The 24,068-nt window shown below is 40.9% G+C and overlaps 1 protein-coding gene across 11 annotated transcripts in view; it reads left to right on the forward strand.

The window, feature by feature from the left end:
- The window catches only part of LOC131427388 (calcineurin-binding protein cabin-1-like), a 1,620,795-nt gene that overhangs the window by 96,435 nt on the left and 1,500,292 nt on the right, over nucleotides 1-24,068 (forward strand). The window lies entirely within an intron of this gene.

Genomic DNA, 24,068 nt, shown 5'->3' on the forward strand with positions numbered 1-24,068 from the left:
CTGAACGACATATTGAATAGTAATTATCGAATCACTATAGTCTGGGTCCCGGTTCATTGCTCAATTCCAGGAAATGAAAGAGCCGATATTTTAGCCAAATGTGGTGCTTTTGAGGGTGAAATATATGAGGTGAAACGAATTTGAACGAATTTTATAGCACGTCTCGCCAAAGTACACTTGCCAGCTGGGAAGCTTCTTGGGATAAAGATGATCTGGGTCAGTGGATGCACTCAATTCCTAAAATATCGACAGAGGCATGGTTCAGGGGACTGGATGTGAGAAGGGAATTCATTCGTGTGATGTCCAGACTAATATCCAATCACTACACGTTAGATGCACATCTCCTTCGAATTTGACTTTCCGAGACGTTTGTGTCGAAGGTTATCATTGTGTTTGTGTCGAAGGTTATCAAGAAGTTGATCATTTCGTTTGAGCATCATGATGTCAGATCTCAACTAATAAATTCCTTGCGTACCCAAGGTAGACTATCCAATGTCCCAGTTCGCGATATTCTTGCGCAAAACTTCTCTAAAATTTCATTTAGTCCATTGGAGTTCCAATTTAAATTTTATTTTATGTTAGATTACTTCCTCTTCCACAAGTTTAACCAATAGTCAGTAATCTTACATTGAATAAAAGTTATGAACGGATACAAACAAACCTGAAATAGTTATAAGATCATGTACAAAATAAATGTTTATTTTAAATTTAATTTATATTATCAATTCGCTTTATAAAACAGTGTTTATATTAACTAATGAATACCGACATACTAATATGGCATTTGAGGAACCTAGTAGTAATATATTTTATTAAATACTAACCGTTGTGACTGTATTCGAAATGTATTAGGTATTTTGGATGCTGCGACGAAGAAAAACTAAAATTCTAAAGCTAAAGTTTGTTGAAATCGGTTCAGACAGTTCCGAAAAAATTGAACGATAAAAAGGCGTTAGGGTAACGTCAAAGACATAACTAGATGACGTGAATACGAATAAAACTTGCATATTTTTTCCACACTGTGAGTTTTGCAAGCTTTCAACGCGTCACTTGAAGAATTGTTACGGTACAATATTAAGGCGGAAAACACAAAAGCAAAAAGTTACCGGGTTGTGTTGGGGACAAAACCGGTTAAAGCAAAAATGCAATGTTCAAATTCATTCATAGTTGAAAAATCTACAACAAATCATTTCTAACTATAGAGCATTTCTAAATTTATGTATGACATTAATTTCAATAACTTACTTGAGAAACTCGTCTCGAAAATACAAATTGTATAGCGAATTGAAAGAATATCCACAAACCACATCTAAGAATTCTACAATATAAATTATTGATATAAGGAGTGTATCGAAAATAAGCTATCCACAAATTTTTCTTTCAAATTATGATGAGAAACGATATTTTATTCAAAATAAAAATTGATCCTTTATTGTACGAAGTTAAACTTGAGCATAATGAAAACCGGATGAAATGTAGGTTATTCCTTCACGAATTTTCGAACTTTTGATCGAACGCTCTTCATCAAGTTCCGGACATGTGTTGCATCGCATTTTTTGGACGCTTGAGCCAAATTTTTTTAACTCCTGCATGTTCCCAGCTGCCTCACCAGTCTTCTTGAAAACACTCTTCAACGTTCGATGGGTCGAAGCTGTGGGCGATTTGGTGGATTGATATTTTTCTCAACGAAATTTATACCCTTTTCCGCAAGTCAATTGAGAGTGGTTTTGGCATAGTGAGCCGACGCTAAATCCGGCCAAAACAGTGGAGGTGTACTATGCTTCTTATATAAAGGCAGCAATATCTTCTAGAGACACTCAGATCGATGGATTTCTGCATTTATAGTTCTGGTAGTGTAAAAAATGGTTGACTTCAAACCACAGAAACATATTGCTTGCCATTCCAGTACCTTTCGACCGAATTTCTCCACTTGAATTGACCTGTCCGCGTCGCTCGCATCCTCCCCAACGACGACAGTAAAGTATTGTGGGCCTGGAAGAGTTTTTGAGTCATCCTTTACATAAGTCTCATCGTCCAACAAAACACATGCATCCGGACACTGCAAAAAACACGAATGCAATTTCTGGACCCTTGTTGCTGCTCGCTTCTTCTGTTCTACACTTTGTTTCGAGATTTTCTGCTTCTTGTAGGTTTTCAGGCGATTTCGTCTCTTGATACGCTGGATCATTCCGACACTCGTTCCTGCTTTTTTGGCCGAATCACGTATTGACATTGACTTGCTCTTCATGATTAGAGATACCACTTTCTGGTCCAGTTTCGGGTTGAAAGAACCGGATTTTCTGCCTCTTCCTGGTAGCTCATCCACAGAATAGTGTTCCCCAAACTTATTAATGATGGTTTTAACACTGGCATGATGAATTCCAAACCGCTTCACCAATTTCACGTATGTGGACAGCTTATTTTCGATACACTCCTTAAACTCGCCAAGCGTGGACAAAAAATATGTATAATTCCTTGAAAAATATTATTTACAAACTTGAAATTTTATAGTAAACATCTTAATACTACTCAGCTATTTTATGAAATGATACAATAATATAATAATCAACTAGATGATGTATTGTCATCATGCCAAAGATTTTGATCTGTAACAAAAAATGAACAATTTCGCAATAGGCGGGAAAATCAATTAAAGAAGCATTTCAATTATAAATTGAATGATGAAAGCTGACCGTCCTAAACAACATGCACAAATGCGTCTTTTTCATATTATTTAATTAAAAATACTTATGGTTTATGAGCATACATAGCTAGTATCTATTTTACTAACGAACAAAACATGTCGTAAGCCAGCTGTATTCAACCACTGAAAATATTCTGTGTTTATAAGTGTAGATTTTGCACGATACGCTTTGTGCGATGGTTCGTTCATGCGGTTGAAACTTTGCGTGCCTTATTTTGGTACGGAATTTTACCCTAATGCTCGTTCATACCAAACATTGTAGTGAAATTCAATTATGAATTATTTGCGGTTATCTCATACACAGATAAAAATATTCACATCAATTTTCAAGCACATATTTGGAGCAGGGAATTGAATATAAAGTTACTTCTCAGGTCTCAGCCTTTTTCTGTGTACTACTGAAAATTTTATAATAAGTAGTTGAACATATGTTGCTGCGTTAAATACAACAAGAGATAAACCGTCTTAAGAAAAGAAATGATAGGTTCCTTGGAATTGCACTATGAAAAAACTATTTCGTTATGATACTAACGTAATAGTGAACGACCAGATACCGGTATTTTGAAACGCTTTTTGCGTTCTTCATCAGTATATGTATGAGTCTTTTCAGGAAATTTTTTTTGCCCAAATATCTGTTTATTAATCTTATTTTTGTGTATTACATCAACGTTTTACAGTACAAGTGTTTTGAAGCTTTGGCCTTTCATCTTTGTTGTTCATACGATTCGTTATTAATAATAGGTATTTTAGTTATTCTTGTTTTACATACTAATGTTTAATCATAATATTTATTTTAATTATTAATAAAATATCTACCTACTTATAACTATCCCTAACCTAATACGTACAAATTTTTAATTATTTGTCCAAGGCGGTAGATTTAGAATCATCTTTAAGATCTTTCTTTGAATGCGTTGAAGCCTAAGTTTGCGCGTTCGTGCACAGCCCCACCAAACAGAGACTGCGTGTTCAAATGCGGAGTGGATGATTTGTTTGTAGACAGCCATCTGATTCTTCAGGCATAGCTTAGATGTTCTACAAATCAGCGGATACAGAGACCTAATGAGTATGCTGTATTTTTTAACGATTTTGTCAACATGTGACCTGAATATTAGATTTCTGTCTAAGGTGAGTCCTAGATAGATAACTTCGTCGGACCATTGGATTACCTCATCACCGAATCGTATTCGGTATTCGTCTGATGGAACAAGTTTTGGAGATCTTGAATGTGGAAACAAGATGCCCTGAGTTTTTGCTGCATTGTTCACAATTTTCCAGCTTGTAAAATATTCAGTTAAAGCGTCCAGACCTGTCTGTAGCTTATTCTTCAGAGCATTAATGACACGACCTTTGTAAAGAGTGGCAGTATCATCAGTAAATTGTGACAGAACACCACCACCCGGAAGAGGTCTGATGTAAAAATGTTGTATAGGATGGGACCTAGGATACTTCCTTGGGGTACACCAGCAGTAATAGTAAATCTTTCTGAGAGTTCATTATTCAGAGAAACCTGGAATGCTCTATCTGCAAGAGCTTTGTTGGATAGGACAGAAGGTGTGGAAAAGCGGACATCGAGCGGCTATCTTCTATCAAAACTGTGGCACAACGAACGAGCTGGGAACTGGCTTTATAGTGCTGGGCAAGATGCGTCAGCGAGTGATTGGGTGGCAGCCGATCAACGCTAGGATGTGAAGTTGAGAATTAAAGGCCGTTTTTTCAATTACAGAATCATCAACGTGCAATGCCCACATGAACGGGGACCCGATGACGAGAAAGAAGCGTTCTACGTGCAGCTGGAACAAGCCTATGACGGCTGCCCACGCAGAGACGTAAAAATTGTCATCGGTGACATGAATGCCCAGGTAGGAAGGGAGGTAATGTACCGACCGGTAATCGGGCCGAACAGCCTGCATGCCGCATCGAATAACAACAGCCAACGGTGTGTCAACTTTGCGGCCTCCCGAGGAATGGTAGTCTGAAGCACCTTCTTTCCTCGCAAGGATATCCACAAAGCTACATGTAGATCACCTGACCAACAGACCGAAAACCAAATCGACCACGTTTTGATCGACGGAAAATTTTTCTCGGACATCAACACAGTTCGCACCTACCGCAGTGCGAATATAGATTCGGACCACTACTTGGTTGCTGCATGCATGCGCTCAAAACTGGGGCTACCCAACGTCGAAACCGAACGTCGCGGTTTAACATCGCGGGGCTCCGGGATGCTGGACTAGCCCAAGATTACGCGCAGTAGTTGGCAGTGGCACTACCAACGGAAGAGCAGCTTGTTGCAGCTACTCTTAAAGATGGCTGGAGAGACATCCGTTCTGCCATGGTAGCACTGCATCAGCAACGCCAGGTACGGCGGCTCCAAACGTAAGAAACGACTGGTTCGACGACGAATGTGAACAGTTAGTGGCCGAGAAGAATACATCTTGGGCGAGCAAGCTGCAACACCGGACGAGAGCAAACGAGGAGCGATACAGACAGGCGCGGAACAGACTAAACTCGGTATCTCGTAGAAAAAAGCGCTAACAGGAAGACCGAGATCGCGAAGCGATGGGACAGCTGTTCCGTGCTAATGACACAAGGAAGTTCTACGAGAAGGTGAACCGTTCGCGCAAAGGGCATGTGCCACAGGCCGATATGTGCAAGGACACCAACGGAGATCTTCTCACGAACGACTGTGAGGTGATCGAGAGGTGGCAGCAGTATTTCGACGAGCACCTTAATGGCGATGTGGCGGAATACGAAAGTGGCGGCGCGGTAACGAACTTAGGAACGCGTGCGGAGGACGATAGACTGCCGGTCCTAGACCTCCAAGAAATGGAGGAGGTGGTAAGCCGGTTGAAAAATAATAAGGCCGCTGGCGTTGACCAACTACCAAGCGAGCTACTAAAACACGGTGGTAATGCACTAGTGAAAGCACTGCACTGGGTCGTTACCAAGATCTGGGAGGACGAGCTTTTACCGGAGGAATATCTGGAAGGAATCGTGTGTCCCATCTACAAAAAGGGCGATGCTGGATTGCTGCAATTAGCGTAGTATCGGGGATAAACTCGAGTCCCTTCGAAACTCGCAGAGGGCTACGGCCAGGTGATGGCCTTTCGTGTCTGCTATTCAACATTGCTTTGGAGGGTGTGATAAGAAGAGCGAGGATAAGACACGAGTGGCACGATTTTCAGAAAGTCCGTCCAGCTACTTGGTTTCGCTGATGATATTGATATTATAACGCAACTTTGAGAAGATGGAAGATACGTACATCGGACTAAAAGCTGAGGCCAAGCGGATCGGACTAGACATCAATGTGTCAAAGACAAAGTACATGAAAGGCAGGGCTCAAGAGAAGATAACGTCAGCCACCCATTACGAGTTCTGATTGGTGGTGATGAAATCGAAATGGTCGACGAGTTCGTGTACTTGGGCTCACTGGTGACGATAATGACACCAGCAGAGAAATTCAGAGACGCATATTGTCAGGAAATCGTGCTTACTTTGGACTGCGCAGGACGCTTCGATCGAGCAAAATTCGCCGTCGTACGAAGTTAACTATCTACAAAACGCTAATTAGACCGGTTATCCTATACGGGCACGAGTCCTGGACAATGCTTGCGGAGGATCAACGCGCACTAGGTGTTTTTGAACGGAAGGTGTTGCGAACCATCTTCGGCGGAGTGCGGATGGAAGACGGTACGTGGATAAGGCGAATGAACCATAAACTTCACCAGTTGCTGGGATGACCAACCCTCGTCCAAACGGCCAAGGTCGGGCGGTTACGGTGGGCCGGGTATGTTAGAATGTCGGAGAACAACCAGGTTAAAATGATTCTCGATAATGATCCGACCGGTATAAGGAGAAGAGGCGCGCAGCGGGCAAGATGGATCGATCAAATTGAGGACGACCTGCGGACCCTTCGCAGCTACCGAGGCTGACGGCGAACAGCCATGAACCGAGTTGAATGCGTCTGTATACAGTAGAGACCCGCGTGGTCTACGAAAGAGTAGAGTAGTAGCATTTTCAACTTGAAAGCAATTCCATAATTATATTGACTCAAACTACCTACAGCAATAAATGCTGGAAGAACATAACACCCACGCGTGTGACAAATAATTTCACTCAATTTTCTCGGAGATGACTCAACCGTTTTCTGCAAACTCAGATTCATATGAAAAGTCGTATGCTCCCAAACAAGGTTCCTGAATTATGTTTGGATCCGACTGTTGGTTCCGGAACAACAGCATGATATGTGAAAAGAAATTAAATTTTTTCTCATATTCCTCCTAAATGGCTGAACCGATCTAACATTCAAATGAAATCTAAGAATCATCTAAGATTCAAATGAAAAGTTTTAAGATTCTATAAAACATCTTGCTTTTCAGTCAGATCCAACTTCCGGTTTAGGGTATACAGGGTGATTAGTATAAAAATGTCTATTCCATATAAATTAATCAGGTTTATCGGGTTTGCAGATTTGGATAGTCGATAACCAAATAAACCTATTTCAGTTTTAGTGGTATACAGATTTTGATTCGGATTTAATTCGCACTACAATTGCTCAAAGATGTCTTCACTGATTTTCAAACATTTTGAAACAAATGTAAACTATACTGCTACTCAGGTGAATTTATCTGACTTCGGCTACATCGATTTTCGAATTCTGGTTCCAGTATCGAATCGTTTCTCAAAGCTCAATCGTTTTCTCAAAAGAAACCAAATCGACAATGACAAAAGTAATTAACTGTAGCTTGATACGCTGCACTCTAGAGTATGCATCTGTCGTTTGGTCACCTTTTTACCTTCGAGACATTCAACGCCTTGAATCAATGCAACGCAAATTCGTTCGTTTTGCGCTTCGTCGTCTTCCGTGGAGGAACCCATTAAACCTTCCGAGCTACGAAGATCGTTGCAAGCTGATTGACCTAGATTTGCTCTCTGTTCGACGTGACGTCTGTAAGGACATTTTTGTCGCTGATTTACTACAAGCTCGCATAGACTGTTCAGATACTCTACAATTGTTACACTTATATATTCATCGTCGTACTCTTCGTTTCCACCGATTTTTAGAATACCCTCATCTAGAACAAACTACGGTTATTTGACCTTCATCATTCTCGTAATGTTCAAAAAAATCTGTTTCTCAGTTATCTGCCTCGATAGATTGTAGTAACTAGAATAGTATATTTAGTATTAGTTTTCGAAATGCGTGGACTTTCAGCAGAACAACGTCGGAAAATTGTGTACAAATGGTGCACAGAACTCGGACTGTCACTGAGAAATATAGCAAAAATGGAAGTAGTAAGTGACAAAGCCGTGCGAAATGCAATCAAAAAGTTCAGTGAGTTCCTTTGAGGATAAACCGAAAACGGTTCGAAAAAAAAAGTCCTGCTAACCCTCAGTTGGATAAATGTATACTGAAGGCGTTCCAGCAAATGAAGGAGGTTTCAGTTCGGGATGTGGCCAAAAAAGTGGGCACTTAGAAGCTAAATGTTCTTCGTGTTATAGAACGTTTGAATCTTCGAACCTATAAGAAGCAGAAACAACCAAAACGTAGTCCGAAACAAGAAGCATCGATCAGGCCGAGGGTTCGAAAGTTGTACAATACGATTCTTCCTGGAAATTTGAACTGCATAATCATGGACGACGAAACCTACGTGAAACTCGATTAAAAATCCTTGCTGGGACCACAAATTATACGGTGGCAAGTGTTAAACCAGTCCGAGACATCGATTGAAGTCGAAAAATTTGGTAAGAAAGCTATGGTCTGGCAAGCAATTTGTAGCTGCGGTAAGATTTCGAAACCCTTCATCACCATCAATGAACAGCGAAATGTACATCAAGGAATGTTTACAAAAACCCATGATTCGAAGCCACAAGGATTCTGTTGTCGTCTGGCTAGATCTACTACTACTCGAAATCAACGGTAGAATGGTATACTACCAAAAATGTCACTTTCATCCCAAAAGACATGAATCCACCAAATTTCCGACAACTTCAACCGATTGAGGAATTTTGGGCATTAACGAAACCATTCAACAGTTCGAAAAAAATTAGAAAAAAGTGTCAAAACTTGTCGCCAAGAAGTCTGTGCGGAATTTAATGAGCAACGTTCGCAAGAAGGTGCGCCAGCTAGTCTACAATGGCTAAGTAGCAAATGTTGAGAATAATATTCTGTTGTTGTAGTCTAATATTATCAGTATATCGAATAAAATTTGAATATCTAACACTTGTGAATTATTTACACCGAATTCAAAGTGCGTCCATACTTTCTGGGACAGTATTTAATAATAATTAATAATAACAATCACAAAGCATGTTATGCAGCTGATTAATTTAATTTATTATTTGAATATCATTCACAGAAGTAGCAGGAGTGCAAGTTTTGGTACGGCAATTCAAACACGCCATTCAAACACAGCATGTGCTATGTGTTTGACAACCATCGCTCCTGTTACTTCTATAAATTAAATTCATGTCAAAAAGCGTTTTATTGCTAGTACATGAACATCATCATCAGCATCAAACAGTTGGAAGTAAAACAGTGTCGCTCTAATCACTATACGGGGTGTGAATTTTTTTTTCTAATTTCGCATTGCATATTGCTATTGCGAAGTGAATGCTGCCGAATTAACAATATAAATGTGATTATGATCCAAACTTAATATTCTAATGAAACCTTCATCATTCTCTTAATCTCGAAATCGAACGCGAGGTGCATCAAACGAGAACATATGTTGAAACTACATAAGCCGTTCCGTAATGAAAACGATATTTTTTCCCAACTCTGGTGATAAAGAGTGTTAGAGGAGCCCTCCCCAAAAATATAAAATTGACAATTTTCCATGGTTTTGAAAGTCTCATTGCCTTACCCTTAGTTATTAGTTCCAGTTATCACTAATTTTCACACCCCTCAGCAGGAGATCAATCATGTCTGAATTTGATCATATGAAAATCACTACCGATTTTGATCGATGTTATTTGAAGATCACTGATCAACTGATCTTAAAAAGATCAGATCAGAGTGCTCTTCATCGGGAAAAATCACAAGTGATCTTCTTTTCTAGTGTTCTCGATTGGACGATTTTTTAATCCTGCGTTTCCAGCCCAGGTTATTAATAAATGTATTCTTAACTGTTATCAACTATATGTTAATTATGCGCTTGTGCATACCTGAAAGATTACATTCATTATTTATTAGATTCAATAACATGGATTTACCGAAAACGATTAATATAGACGAACGCATATACATTTGGTTGAGGATATTTCGTCAATAACTATAATTTTAATTTCAATATCTCATTACAGGAGTACAAATGTGTGTGAATAGTTTGATTTTTGTAACACCAAATCAGTAAACGTTTTCTAATTTGTCACCAAATCTTTTTCATCCTAAAAATGGCTAACTTTATCAGAACACCACTGTTCGATAAACACTTGTTATGGAATCATAAAATTCTTCAAATCTAATTAACAAAATTTTCAAACGCTTTACCCATCGATGTTGTTTTTGCCATTCTCATATAGAAAGGCTATACAACAATCACTGCCCATTCTCGGTGTGTGTTTTTTCAAAAGAAAGGTTTCACAGTCCCATACCAATCTCCTGAATTTCATTTGGATCCGACTTCCGGTTCCCGAATTACAGGATGATATGCACCAAAAATGTGAAAATATTGTCACAAACTTTTCTCGGAGATAGCTAAATCGATTTTCACAAACTTAGATTCAAATGAAAGGTCTCATAGTCCCATACAAAGTTCCTGAATATAATTTAGATCCAACTTCCGCTTCCGGAATTGCAGAGTGATATGCACCAAAAATGTGAAAATAATGCATTAAAATTGTGAAAATATTGTCACTCACTTTTCTCGGAGATGGCTGAACCGATTTTCACAAACTTAAATTCAATTGAAAGGCCTCATAGTTCCATATAAAGTTCCTGAATATAATTTAGATCCGACTTCCGCTTCTGGAATTGCAGAGTGATATGCACCAAAAATGTGAAAATAATTTCACTAACTTTTCTTGGAGATGGCTGAATTGATTTTCACAAGCTTAGATTCAAATAAAAGGTCTAATAGTCAAATTCAAAGTTCCTGAATATCATTTGGATCCGACATCCGCTTCCGGAATTACAGGATGATATGCACCAAACATGTGAAAATAATGCATTAAAAATGCGAAAATAAAGTCACTCACTTTTTCAGATACAGCTTTTTAAGATACAGCTTAACAAATTTAGATTCAAATGAAAGGTTTCACAGTCCAATACGAGATTCCTGATTTTTATTTGGATCTGACTTCCGGTTCCGGCATTACAGGGTGATATGCACCAAAAATGTGAAAATAATGTCACTAACTTTTCTCGGAGATGGCTAAATCGATTTTCACAAACTGGGATTCAACTGAAAGGTCTCATAGTCCCATACAAAATTCCTGAATATCATTTAAATCTGACATCCGCTTCCGCAATTACAGAGTGATATGCTGCAAATATGTGAAAATAATGCATTAAAAATGTGAAAATAATGTCACTTACTTTTCTCAGATATGGCTGAATCGATTTTCACAAACTTAGATTCAAATGAAAAGTCTCACAGTCACATATAAAGTTCCTGAATACCATTTAGATCCGACTTCCGCTTCCGGAATTACAGAGTGATATGCACCAAAAATGTGAAATAATGCATTAAAAATGTGAAAATAAAGTCACATTTTTAATGCATTATACAAAGTTCCTGAAATTCATTTGGAACCGACTTTCGGTTCCCGAATTACAGGATGACATGCACCAAAATTGTGAAAATAATGTCACTCACTTTTCTTGGAGATGGCTGAACCGATTTTCACAAAATTAGATTCAAATGAAAGATCTCATAGTCCCAAATAAAGTTCCTGAATATTATTTGGATCTGACTTCAGTTGCCGGAATTTAAGATATGATATGCACCAAAACTATGAAAATCATTCGTACCCGAGTGTTCGATTTGTGCACACGCGCGTTATTATAGTCGACATCGGTGAAGGTGCTTATCTCAGCAAGGGCTGTAGTATAAGCATTGTATTGTAACATCGAGAATAGTGGCTTTTACACAGCAAGCTTTGTGTATTGATTCCGCGTTGGAAGCAGCAGTGGACTCTTTTGTTCAACCAAGCAGTGTCGGACAATAACACATTTTTATTGTTTGCCGCCTACGAGCCTGCCGGTGAAAACAGATCAAGGTCACGCTGAGGAATCAGGAGGAATATATCACCTAACAGCTCATCGTGCCATACTAGCTAAGTACTTTTTTAAACTTTTTTCTGATTTTCTCTCTTTTTCACTTCTGTCTATCTTTATTGTTAAAAGTGCGGGAGATTCTACTCCCGCACATTAAAAAAAAATGTCCGCTAGTGACGTCACCAGCGTCCCGGAGGAGGAACATATAGATGGCGAAGGCGAAGAACATCTAATGTCCGACTCTGAATACGATATTCCTTTATCGGACAACCTCGCTCCCTCGCCTGAGAAACCTCCCCTTCGTCGTAAGGTTTACCAGCACGATGGTTCGGGGGGCCCGTGGGTGGTGTACTTCCGGCCTTTATCGAAACCTCTTAGAGTAATGAATATTGCTCGGGACCTGTCGAAACACTACTCGGCAGTAAATCATATGGACAAAGTGTCGCCAAATAAATTGCGCGTTGTTGTGTCCGACGTGAAGCAAGCAAATGAGATTGCTGCCGACGAGCTTTGCACGAGGGAGTACCGCGTGTACATCCCGTCACATGTGGTAGAGATCGACGGTGTGGTACGGGACGAGAGTCTGACAATCGAAGATCTGTTGAAGGATGGGGAAGGCCGCTTCAAAAACCCCGACCTTCAGCCAGTGAAAATATTGGAGTGCAAGCAATAGCACTCCAAGTCGATAGACGGTTAATTTTACCCATCAGACTCATTTCGCGTGACCTTTGCCGGATCTGCACTTCCAAATTATTTGCTAGTGGGAGGGGTTCGTCTACCTGTCCGGATGTACATACCACGACTAATGCACTGCTCGAATTTCAAAAAGTTTGGGCACACGGCAAACTTCTGCTGCAATAAACCGCGATGCGGTAAATGTGGGGAAGATCATGAAGACAATTCCTGTAGCAAGACCGCTAACAAGTGCATTTACTGTAGGGAAAGTCTTCATGATCTCTCGGTGTGTCCAATATACATACAGCGAGAAGAAAAGCTCAAACGATCCGTGAAAGAACGCTCTAGGCGGTCTTATGCGGATATAATCAAAAAAACAGTACAATCGAACGCTGAGAACCCGTTTGCCCTCTTGCCAGTTGACGAAGATATATCTGACGACCCCGGCGAAGGACCATCTTACTCATTTACTGAAGGAAGCAGGAAAAGACCAAACATGGCTTCTCCAAAGCTACCACGTAAAGGCCTTAGACTAACTTCGCCGCAGAATACTCTAATTAAAACAAAAAGCGCTGACTCAAAACCGAAGCAAATCCCTCCTGGTTTAAGCAAACTAAGAGATAAAAAGGAGTACCCAGCGCTACCAGGGGCAACAAAGCACCCAAGTGACCCCAAATCACAGCAAGACAATCAGACAAAATCTGGATTGCTGAGATTCTCTGATATTGTGGACTGGATTTTAACAGCCTTCAACATTAATGATCCTCTTAAAAGCTAACTAACTGCTTTAGTGCCAACAGTAAGAGCATTTTTGAAACAGTTGACTGGACAATGGCCCCTCCTTTCTGCGATCGTATCCTTCGATGGCTAACTCACCACTAGAAATCGAGGATATGATCACTGTGCTCCAATGGAACTGCAGAAGTATCATCCCAAAACTAGATTCTTTCAAATACCTGATAAACAACCGTAACTGCGACGCATTTAGCATATGCGAAACATGGCTTACTTCTAACATAACCCTAGACTTCCACAATTTCAACATTATTCGACTGGATCGGGAAGACTCTTACGGAGGGGTACTTTTAGGGATCAAAAAGTGCTATTCATTTCACCGTACTAACCTCCCCTCGATACCGGGAATTGAAGTTGTTGCTTGCGAAATCAATATTAAAGGCAAAGATCTATGTATTGCTTCCATCTACATTCCTCCCAGAGTCTCGATAGGGCATCGACGGCTTGCAGACATCATAGAACTACTTCCTCCACCGCGACTGGTTTTAGGGGACTTTAACTCGCATGGTACAGGATGGGGCTGCTTATATGATGATAACCGTTCTTCGTTAATCCAAGATCTATGTGACAACTTCAATATGACAATTCTAAACACGGGAGAAATGACACGGTACCCTAGACCGCCAGCACAACCAAGTGCGTTGGATTTATCCCTTTGCTCGACCTCGCTACAGCTAGATTGCAAGTGGAAGGTAATCTGTGATCCTCACGGTAGCGATCACTTGCCGATCATGGTTTCAATCGCCAACCGTATAAAACCATCGAAAACAATCAATGTTTCGTACGATATCACACGAAACATTGATTGGAAAAGCTACGCAAGCTCGATATCGGAGAAACTAGAATTATCACAGGAGCTTCCTCCGGAGGAAGAGTATACATTTTTGGCTGGCTTGATACTTGACACCGCAATTCAAGCTCAGACGAAACGAGTACCCAGCGCGCAAACTAGTATACGTTCTCCCAACCCATGGTGGGACAAAGAGTGCTCAGAGCTGAAAACGAAAAAAGCTTCAGCCTTCATCTCGTTTAGAAGGAACGGAACCCCAGATAATTATCGGAAACACGCCGCGTTAGAATTTCAAATGAAAAGTCTGATTAAAGCTAAGAAACGCGATTACTGGCGAAGGTTTGTTGACGGTTTAGCGAGAGAAACAGCAATGAGCACTCTTTGGAATACGGCCCGTCGCATGCGCAATCGAAATCACGCGAACGAAAGCGAGGAATATTCTAACCGCTGGATATTTGATTTTAAAAAGTATGTCCCGATTCTGTTCCGGAACAGAAGATATCCCGCGTCGCGACATCGAACTCGAACGAAACCCCGTTTTAAATGGCGGAGTTTGCGCTCCTTTCGTGTCACAATGAAGCCCCAGGGTCAGACCGAATTAAATTCAACTTGCTGAAAAATCTGCCTGACTCTGCTACAAGACGCTTGCTGAATTTATTCAACACGTTCCTTAAGGGTAACATTGTACCACATGATTGGAGACAAGTGAAGGTTATCGCTATTCAAAAACCAGGAAAACCAGCCTCCGAGCACAATTCGTACCGGCCGATTGCTACGCTTTCCTGTATTCGAAAATTGTTGGAGAAAATGATTCTCTTCCGTCTAGACAATTGGGTCGAGACAAATGGATTGCTTTCAGATACACAATTTGGGTTCCGCAGAGGCAAAGGAACGAACGATTGTCTTGCGTTGCTCTCAACAGAAATTCAAATGGCATTTGCTCGTAAAGAACAAATGGCATCAGTTTTCCTCGACATCAAGGGGGCATTTGATTCAGTTTCCATTAATATTCTATCCGAGAAGTCTCATCAGCATGGTCTTCCACCAGTTTTGAACAACTTGTTATATAATCTATTGTCCGAGAAACACATGCATTTTGAGCATGGTGATTTGACGACATCACGATTCAGTTACATGGGTCTTCCTCAGGGCTCATGTTTAAGCCCCCTTTTATACAATTTTTACGTAAATGACATCGATAAATGCATCAACACATCTTGCACGCTAAGACAACTTGCCGACGACAGCGTTGTGTCTATTATAGGATCCAAAACTGCCGATCTCCTAGGACCATTGCAAGATACTCTCGACAACTTGTCGACATGCGCTCTTCAAATGGGTATCGAGTTCTCTACGGAGAAAATTGAGCTGGTTGTATTTTCAAGGAAGCGAGAACCAGCACAATTACAGCTTCAAGTAAGGGGTGAAACCATAGCTCAGGTCTTCACATTCAAATATCTCGGGGTCTGGTTCGACTCCAAAGGCACCTGGGGATGTCACATTAGGTATCTGAAACAAAAATGCCAACAGAGAATCAATTCCTTCGTACAATAACCGGAACTTGGTGGGGCCCAGGAGACCTGATCAGGTTGTACCAAACAACGATATTGTCCGTAATGGAATATGGATGTTTCTGTTTCCGCTCCGCTGCGAATATTCATTTCATTAAACTGGAAAGAATTCAGTATCGTTGTTTGCTTATAGCCTTGGGTTGCATGCAATCGACTCATACAATGAGCCTTGAAGTGCTTGCCGTTGAAAAATAGATTCTGGAATCTCTCATATCGATTGCTTATCCGATGCGACACCTTGAATCCGATGGTGATTGAAAACTTCGAAAAGCTTGTCGAGCTTAATTCTCAGACCCGTTTTATGTCCTTGTATTTTGACTACATGGCTGAAAATATAAATCCTTCTTCGTTTGTTTCCAACCGTGTTCATTTGGTGGATACTTCTAATCTTACTGTGTTTTTCGATACATCCATGCAAGAAGAAATTCGTGGAATCCCGGATCGTGTACGCCCTCAAGAGATCCCAAAAATTTTTAATAATAAGTTTAAAGAAGTTGACTGTAATAAAATGTTTTACACTGACGGATCACATCTCGACGGGTCCACTGGCTTCGGTATATTCAATGTAAATTTCACCGCTTCCTATAAACTCAGTGATCCAGCTTCAGTTTACGTCGCAGAACTAGCTGCAATCCAGTATACCCTTGAGATCATTGACACTCTGCCCACAGATCACTACTTCATTGTATCGGACAGTCTCAGCTCCATTGAGGCTCTCCGTTCAGTGAAGCCTGGAAAGCACTCACCGTATTTCATGGGGAAAATACGGGAACAATTGAGTGCTTTATCTGCAAAATCATACCAGATTACCTTGGCTAGGGTCCCCTCACATTGTTCCATACGGGGCAATGAGAGGGCGGACTCGTTAGCCAAGGTGGGCGCACTAGAAGGTGATACCTATGAAAGACCAATCTGCTTCAATGAATTTTTCAGTTGCTGTCGTCAGAGAACTCTAGCCAGCTTGCAAAATACATGGAATAGTGGAACTCTGGGACGATGGATGCACTCAATAATTCCACAGGTATCGACGAAAGCTTGGTTCCGGGGGTTAGACGTGAGCCGTGACATTATTCGTGTAATGTCAAGGCTCATGTCTAATCATTATATGTTCAGCGCGCATCTCCGTCGTGTGGGGCTCGCTGAGAGTGGTGTCTGCGTTTGCGGTGAGGGTTATCATGACATCGAGCATGTTGTTTGTATGTGTGTCGAGTATCGTGATGCCAGGTCCCAACTCATAGGTTCCCTTCGGGCCCGAGGTATACCACCCTTCGTACCAGTCCGCGACGTCTTGGCAACTCGAAATCTTCCTTATATGACTCTCATCTACAACTTCTTAAAAACTATCAAGGCTCAAATTTAGTGCTCTCTCTATCTCTTTCTCGTCTACAGCTCTATCGCACTCTTCTTTGCGTTGCTGAAAGTATGGCCCGTATGCGGAGATGTCTATCTCCTCTGTGTGACGAAGAGCAAGCAAAATTTCTCCCCTCGCACTGACAACTTCAACGAGAGCTCTTCTCTTTCACATTTATACACCACTGTTGTGTAAAGTGTGCACGCATCTTGAGTGCGTTTGTTTATTTCCTCTTACCTCTTCCACTGAATCGCACCAAAGTGCTAGAGCATTAACTAACAAATTCTCTGAGGTGGATGCAGATACTTTCACAGAGGTGTACACGCCGGTGAGCACTCTGCTGTATGGTTTTCGTAGATGAAGCGTGGACACGCAAAATCAGCAAAATAAAACAATTTATCGTAAAATTTTCGGTTTTCCTTGCAAATTTGTCATAGCAAGGCCAGATCTACTATCTATTAATTGAAGTTCACAGAAGTGTTCGCTCACCATCACGCGCCAGTGGTCACTTGGGTGTATTTAGACGAGAGCGCGTGTGAGCGATTCATGCGAAGAGAATGTGTTTCACTCGCGCCAGCTTCTTTAACCACAAGCACACACTCAAATGCTGTCTATTCGACACTGAGAAGAAGTGCGCTTTCCTCTTTGTGCGGTGCTTCGTTTTTTTCATCCTCGGTGTGGCAAAAATCTGACTCTAGCGTGTTTCACTCTGGTGAAATGCCATCTCTGCCCGTATGAACGATGCTTCGGAGCATGTACCTGCCTTGAACTGACTGAGTTGCTGGAAACTACCCAAAAACGTCACACGTACATCAGAGAACACCAACAAAGCATCCCAGCCAAGGATAATCTCTCTCGTTACAATCTGAAGAACGTGAAGATCCAGAAAACTCTAAAAAATTTGTGCCACAGACGAATGATGTATTGTAACTCAAAATCAATATTTTGTAAATCCCACCCTCCTCACATTCCTTTACTAACTCTAGGGGAGTATGCCGCCCCCTTAATACGGCGTTCCTTCTTCTCCTATAACAACAAGACAATCGGCCACGTTATGCTAAAGCAAATGAGCCAAATAAAAATTTTATTATAAAAAAAAACTGAAAATAATGCATTGAAAATGTGAAAATAAAGTCACTAACTTTTCTCGGAGATGGCTGAAGCGATTTTCACAAACTTAGATTCAAATGAAAGGATTCACAGTCCCATACAAAGTTCCGGAATTTCATTTGGATCCGACTTCCGGTTCCCGAAATACAGGATGATATGCACCAAAAATGTGAAAATAATGTCACTCACTCTTCTCGGAGATGCCTGAACCAATTTCCACAAATTTAGATTCAAATGAAAGGTCTCATAGTCCCATACAAAGTTCCTGAATATTATTTGAATCTGACTTCAGCTTGCGGAATTTAGGAGTGATGTACACCAAAAATGTGAAAATAATGCATTAAAAATGTGAAAATAAACTGACTTTTCTCGGAGATGGCTAAAGCGATTTTCACAAACTTAAATTCAAATCAAAGGTCTCATAGTCCCATAAAAAGTTCCTGAGTATAATTTAGTTCCGACTTTCGCTTCCAGAATTGCAGAGTGATACGCACCAAATATGTAAAAATAACGCATTAAAAGTGTGAAAATAAAGTCACTCACATTTCTCAGATATGGCTAAACGGATTTTCACAAACTTAGATTCAAACGAAAGGTCTCACAGTCACATGCAAAGTTCCTGAATTTCATTTAAATCCGACTTCCGGCTCCGGAATTACAGGGTGATATGCACCAAAAATGTGAAAATAATGTGACTCACTTTTCTCGGAGATGGCTGAATCGATTTTCTCAAACTTAGATTCAAATGAAAGGTCTCATAGTCCCATACAAAGTTCCTGAATATCATTTGAATCTGACTTCAGTTTCAGGAATTTAAGAGTGATATGCACCAAAAATGTGAAAATAATGTGAGGGAGATTGTGCAAGAACTGAATATTTCTTTCCCTTTTTTTTGCAGAATAATTTATGATAACTTTATTTCTGGTTTTAGCACAACTCGAAAAGGTTATAATTAATTATTTTATTTAACTCGCTTCTTCATTCTACTTATAATGGTTCTATTTCCGTGAGACATATAGTTTCCTTTATTAATCACCACTGCCGCCTTCTCTAACCACTTGCATACTAACTAGGGGGAACGCGCTCAATCAGTGTTACCTAACTTACACTCCCGCTTTCGAGCTACCGTAGATCGAATCGGGTAAGATGGAGGAGTTGAATCGGTTGGGATGATTACTCTCGCCTTATCAACCAAACAGCCCTTAATAGCAATCAGAGATGTGTAGCTTGCATGCAAGTTGAAGAAAATTTGTAGATTCCATCATAGCCGCCCCCCTTGAAATCACATTTCAAAACAATAACAAATCAAAATCTTAGCTTAACTTAATCTAATCATAAATTTTTCTAATCTAACAAGACTTTCCAAGCAGGAGCAAAGAAACAATACGGAGGTAGGGTGGTATCCATTTTAACCATTGTTGTGGGATGTTTGGATGCTCATTTCAGTTGTTCCAACTTATTGATATCTCCAAAAAGTGACTTCTTGCGATGTAGGAATGTTGCCATGGTGGTGCTCAAAGGTACAGTTTATATCGTTCCAGACATGAAACAACAAAAAGATAAAGGTAGCAATGAACGATGAAATAGAGTTCTTGGACAGGGATTCACCTGGTGAGCCTGTTTGAGCAGGCGTTGAATAAGTGTGTATTTTTTTTAACTGCTTCCCTCCGGGGCATGCGAAATTGAACGCAGGTATTTGTACAGTAGTCATCTGGTAGCAAACATATTTTAGATACCGGCCGGGTATAAATTCCGGTTACTGTCCGTATAGTAACGACTCGGATAACTCCATCAGGACCAGGATGTACGTTAATAACTCGAGCAAGGTGCCACTGAACGGGAGGGGAGTACTCATCGCACATAATTACTACTGAACCAAGGCGTATGATAGTAGATGTACGATTCTACTCTGATGCTTGCAACTCCGATAAGTATTCTTTACGCCATCTATTCCAGTATCGTTGAAAAATATATTGAGTTTGCTTATAGTGATCGAGCCTGTTCAGGTTAACGTTGCTTAAATCCTCTTCTGGTAAGGCCTTCATACTCGTTCCAATCAAGAAGTGAGCCGGAGTAAGTACATCTATATCATTAGGATCATCCGTGAGCGGGGTCAAAGGACGAGAGTTCAAGGCAGCCGCTATCTGAACTGAAAGAGTTTGCATGTCTTCTAAATGCAATCGATGGTGTCCCAATTCTTTTTTGATTGCAGATTTTGCACAGCGAACGGCGGATTCCCATAACCCGCCAAAATTCGGCGCTCTAGGTGGTATGAAGACCCATTTAACTCCTTGAGTAGCGCATTCGGTGGCTATGCGTTTTCGACTAACAGGATTGTTGAGGGTATGATACAGTTCATATAATTCGTGTTTTGCTCCAGCAATATTCTTCCCATTATCAGAGTGAATTTCTGCGGGCAGTTGTTAGGTCAGTAGCCAGTTCTAAATGCACTGCTTTTGTGCTAAAGCAGACAAATACCGCTATGTATGCCTTTCCAGGAGCAGCTTTTCGGTAGAGCGGTTTAAGATATATGGGACCACAGTAATCCACACCAGTAATCGTGAAAGGACGACTAGGCCGAACTCGAGCAGCGGGTAATTGCCCTAAAGAGCTCTTTTCTCATGCAATGGCCAACATTCTTGTCTCACTAGCGCCAACGTTAACCGATGACCACCATGGGTACTGAGCTGATGATAATGAAGAATAATCAATTTGGTGAAAGGATGGGATGTAGGGAGAATAGCTGGGTGTTTTGCATCGTATAACTCTCCAGAATGGTGCAGCCGTCCTCCAACCCTTATGATGCCATCATTATCCAAAAATGGTTTTAATAGCCGAATTGTAGATTTGCGAGAGACAAACCGATTCGATTCCAAAAGCTTAAGGTCATCGTGGAACTGCTTTCGCTGAACCAACCTGATAAGGGTCAATTTAGAACGTTTTAGTTCCTTTATCGAGATGAAATTTTCGGTTATCCGGGTTTTAGGATAGCGACAATTTCCGACGAAACGAATGCAGTAGGCAACAGTTCGCAGCAGTGTGAACAGATTTGAAAAGCGGCTAAATAAAGCATTAGTATCGGTAACAGCAGCCAAGGAGATCTTAGGCTCTCTAATTTCCAATTCTTCCGATGAAAATTTGTTTACTTGACAGTTCATTGGCCAACTTTCTTTTTCATTGCGAATCCATTCAGGCCCTTGTTGCCACAAATTGCTATGTAAAAACGTCTCTACCGCCATGCCCCTAGATACCAAATCTGCGGGATTCTCTTTTCCGAAAACATGATTCCACCTATTCCCAAAAGTAAGGGTTTGAATCTCTGATACGCGATTCCCTACGAAGGTTTTCCAAGTATTAGGAGGAGATTGCAGCCAGTGCAGCACGATTGTAGAGTCGCACCAAAATTAAGATTTGGATGCTGTTATTCCCATTGCCTTGATAACTTTGGCGTATAATTTCGCTGCTTCCAGAGAAGCACACAATTCTAGTCTTGGTAATGTTAATCGTTTGAGGGGAGCAACCCGTGATTTTGCTGCAATTAGTCTAACTTTAACCTGTTTGGATTGATTTTCACACGCCCCATACGCCTTCTCTGATGCATTTGAAAATACGTGAACCTGGGTCGTGATAGCTTCCTCAATGAAAGCATAACGATCTACTTGCAGTTCATTCAAAAGATGTAGTTGATCATAAAATTCGTTCCAGCGAAATTCGAATTGCATTGAAAGGGAGTCATCCCATTTTACGTGAAGCAATGCTAGCTCTTGCATGAATATTTTTGCTTTTACGATGACAGGAGCCGCCATTCCCAAAGGATCGAATAGACGAGAAATGACGGAGAGAATTTTGCGTTTAGTCCAAGGCGCATGGTTACTAGACGAAACAAAGTTGAATTTGAATTTATCTGTTGATGGTTCCCAAGTTATGCCTAGGGTCTTGACATGCTCTCCGGATTCAATCTTGAAATCAACGCTGAGGCGAGTTCCTAACTTCTCGGTAGGTATTTGACTTAGTACTTGAGAAAAATTAGCCTCCGTTCTTCATAACTTGTTCCATTTCCCTTCTCATTGTGATGGCCTACATTAGATTCGCCGCTAATAAAATCATCAGCGTAGAAATCTTTCTTGATTGCACCTGCCGCTGATGAGAAGGAATTTTCTTCGTCCTCTGCTAACTGTTGTAACGCACGGGTGGCGTGAAAAGAGGAAGGAGTGAGTCCATATGTTACTGTTTGTAACTCATAAATACCGATCGGCCTATTTGGATCGGATCTCCAAAATATTTTTTGATATTTTCTATCATCCGGATGTACCAAAATCTGCCGATACATTTTTTCGACATCTGCCACTAGTCCAACCCGATGTTTTCGAAAACGAAGAAGATGTATGAGAAGTTCATCCTGTATAACTGGGCCCTTCGCTAATGCATCGTTTAGTGAGTATCCGGAAGACGTTCTCGCAAATCCATCGAAAACCACCCGAACTTTAGTGGTTGTGCTGGATTCGTTTACAACTGGATGATGCGGTAAAAAGCATCCCTCCCGTTGTCCTTCCTTAATATCCGTGAACGATTTTATTTCCATAATCTTTTTCATATGACCCAATTCTAAATATTCCTCCATGAAGCTAACGTATTGTTCGTTCAATTTACGGTCACGATGCAACCGTCTTTCCAGGTGTTGAAAACGACGAAAAGCTGATTCTGCACTATCGCCTAGCATGAATTTGAAATTTATCCTTTTTGGTAATTTGACTATATAGCGCCCTTCGCGCGAACGAGTGTAAGTTCTAATGAACTGCTCCTCGCTATCAGCTTCTTCCTTTGTCCATGCTGGTTGATCAGAGAGCTCTTCAACTTTCCAAAATTGCTCTAGCATTTCCATGGTTCTATCTTCAGAAACCAAATGACAAAGTACTTCTTTATCTCCCCGTGTTGTTGTTCTGCCAGAAACGATCCATCCGAAAACCGTGTTGACTAGTATCGGTAAGTTTGGTCCAAGACTCATTCTAGTCGTTGCACCGGATACTAAAAATTCATAAAACCATTCAGCTCCAATAAGCAGATCGATTTTATCCGATTTGTTGAACGTGGGATCCGCCAGTTGCACCGTCGTTGGAATATTCCAGCCCTTTGTGTCAACATTTGTTACCGGCAAGTTTCTTGTTACAGATGGAAGCACTAGAAAACTCATGCATCGCGAGTACGTTGAAACACGGGAGTCGACGGTTATCGTCACAGAATGTTTGGCTCGTGCACCAGATTGTCCTACCCCTGAGATTGGTATGTTTACGGGCTTACGCTTCATTTGGAGAATCTGACATAAGCGTTCGCTGCAGATGTTGATTTGGGATCCACTATCCAAAAGAGCCCTAACGAGTACCTTTTCCCAGTCATAGAAGGTATAGCCACTATAACGGTTGATAACAATACCTGGGTGTGCCTCGAAGTTGAACCAACACTCGATGAATTTGCTACTACAGAATTATCATGTTCGCTAGATGAAAATAATCTGTAACTTTCGTCTGAACCGTATGGAGCTAGGCATTGGCCACATTTCCTGCTGCAGTGAAACCAGGATGGATCATAGTGTGATGCTTTTTTCCGCAATTCCTGCAGGTATATGTAGAGGAACAATTTCGAACCCAATGATCCGACCGGAAACAATTGCTACATAAGCGCTTTATGTTGACCATTTTCAACCTCTCCTCAACGGACATTTGATGGAAGGTCGGACAGCGGACCGATAAGTGTGTTTCTCCACAACAGTGGCACTTAGGATGTGTCTGTTCGGTTGCGGAAAGCGATGCAGTTCTATGCGCTGTTGCTCTTTTATCCGCTGTGACTGAAGC

Source organism: Malaya genurostris, chromosome 2 (genome assembly GCF_030247185.1).
Source record: "Malaya genurostris strain Urasoe2022 chromosome 2, Malgen_1.1, whole genome shotgun sequence".
Lineage (NCBI taxonomy): Eukaryota > Metazoa > Arthropoda > Insecta > Diptera > Culicidae > Malaya > Malaya genurostris.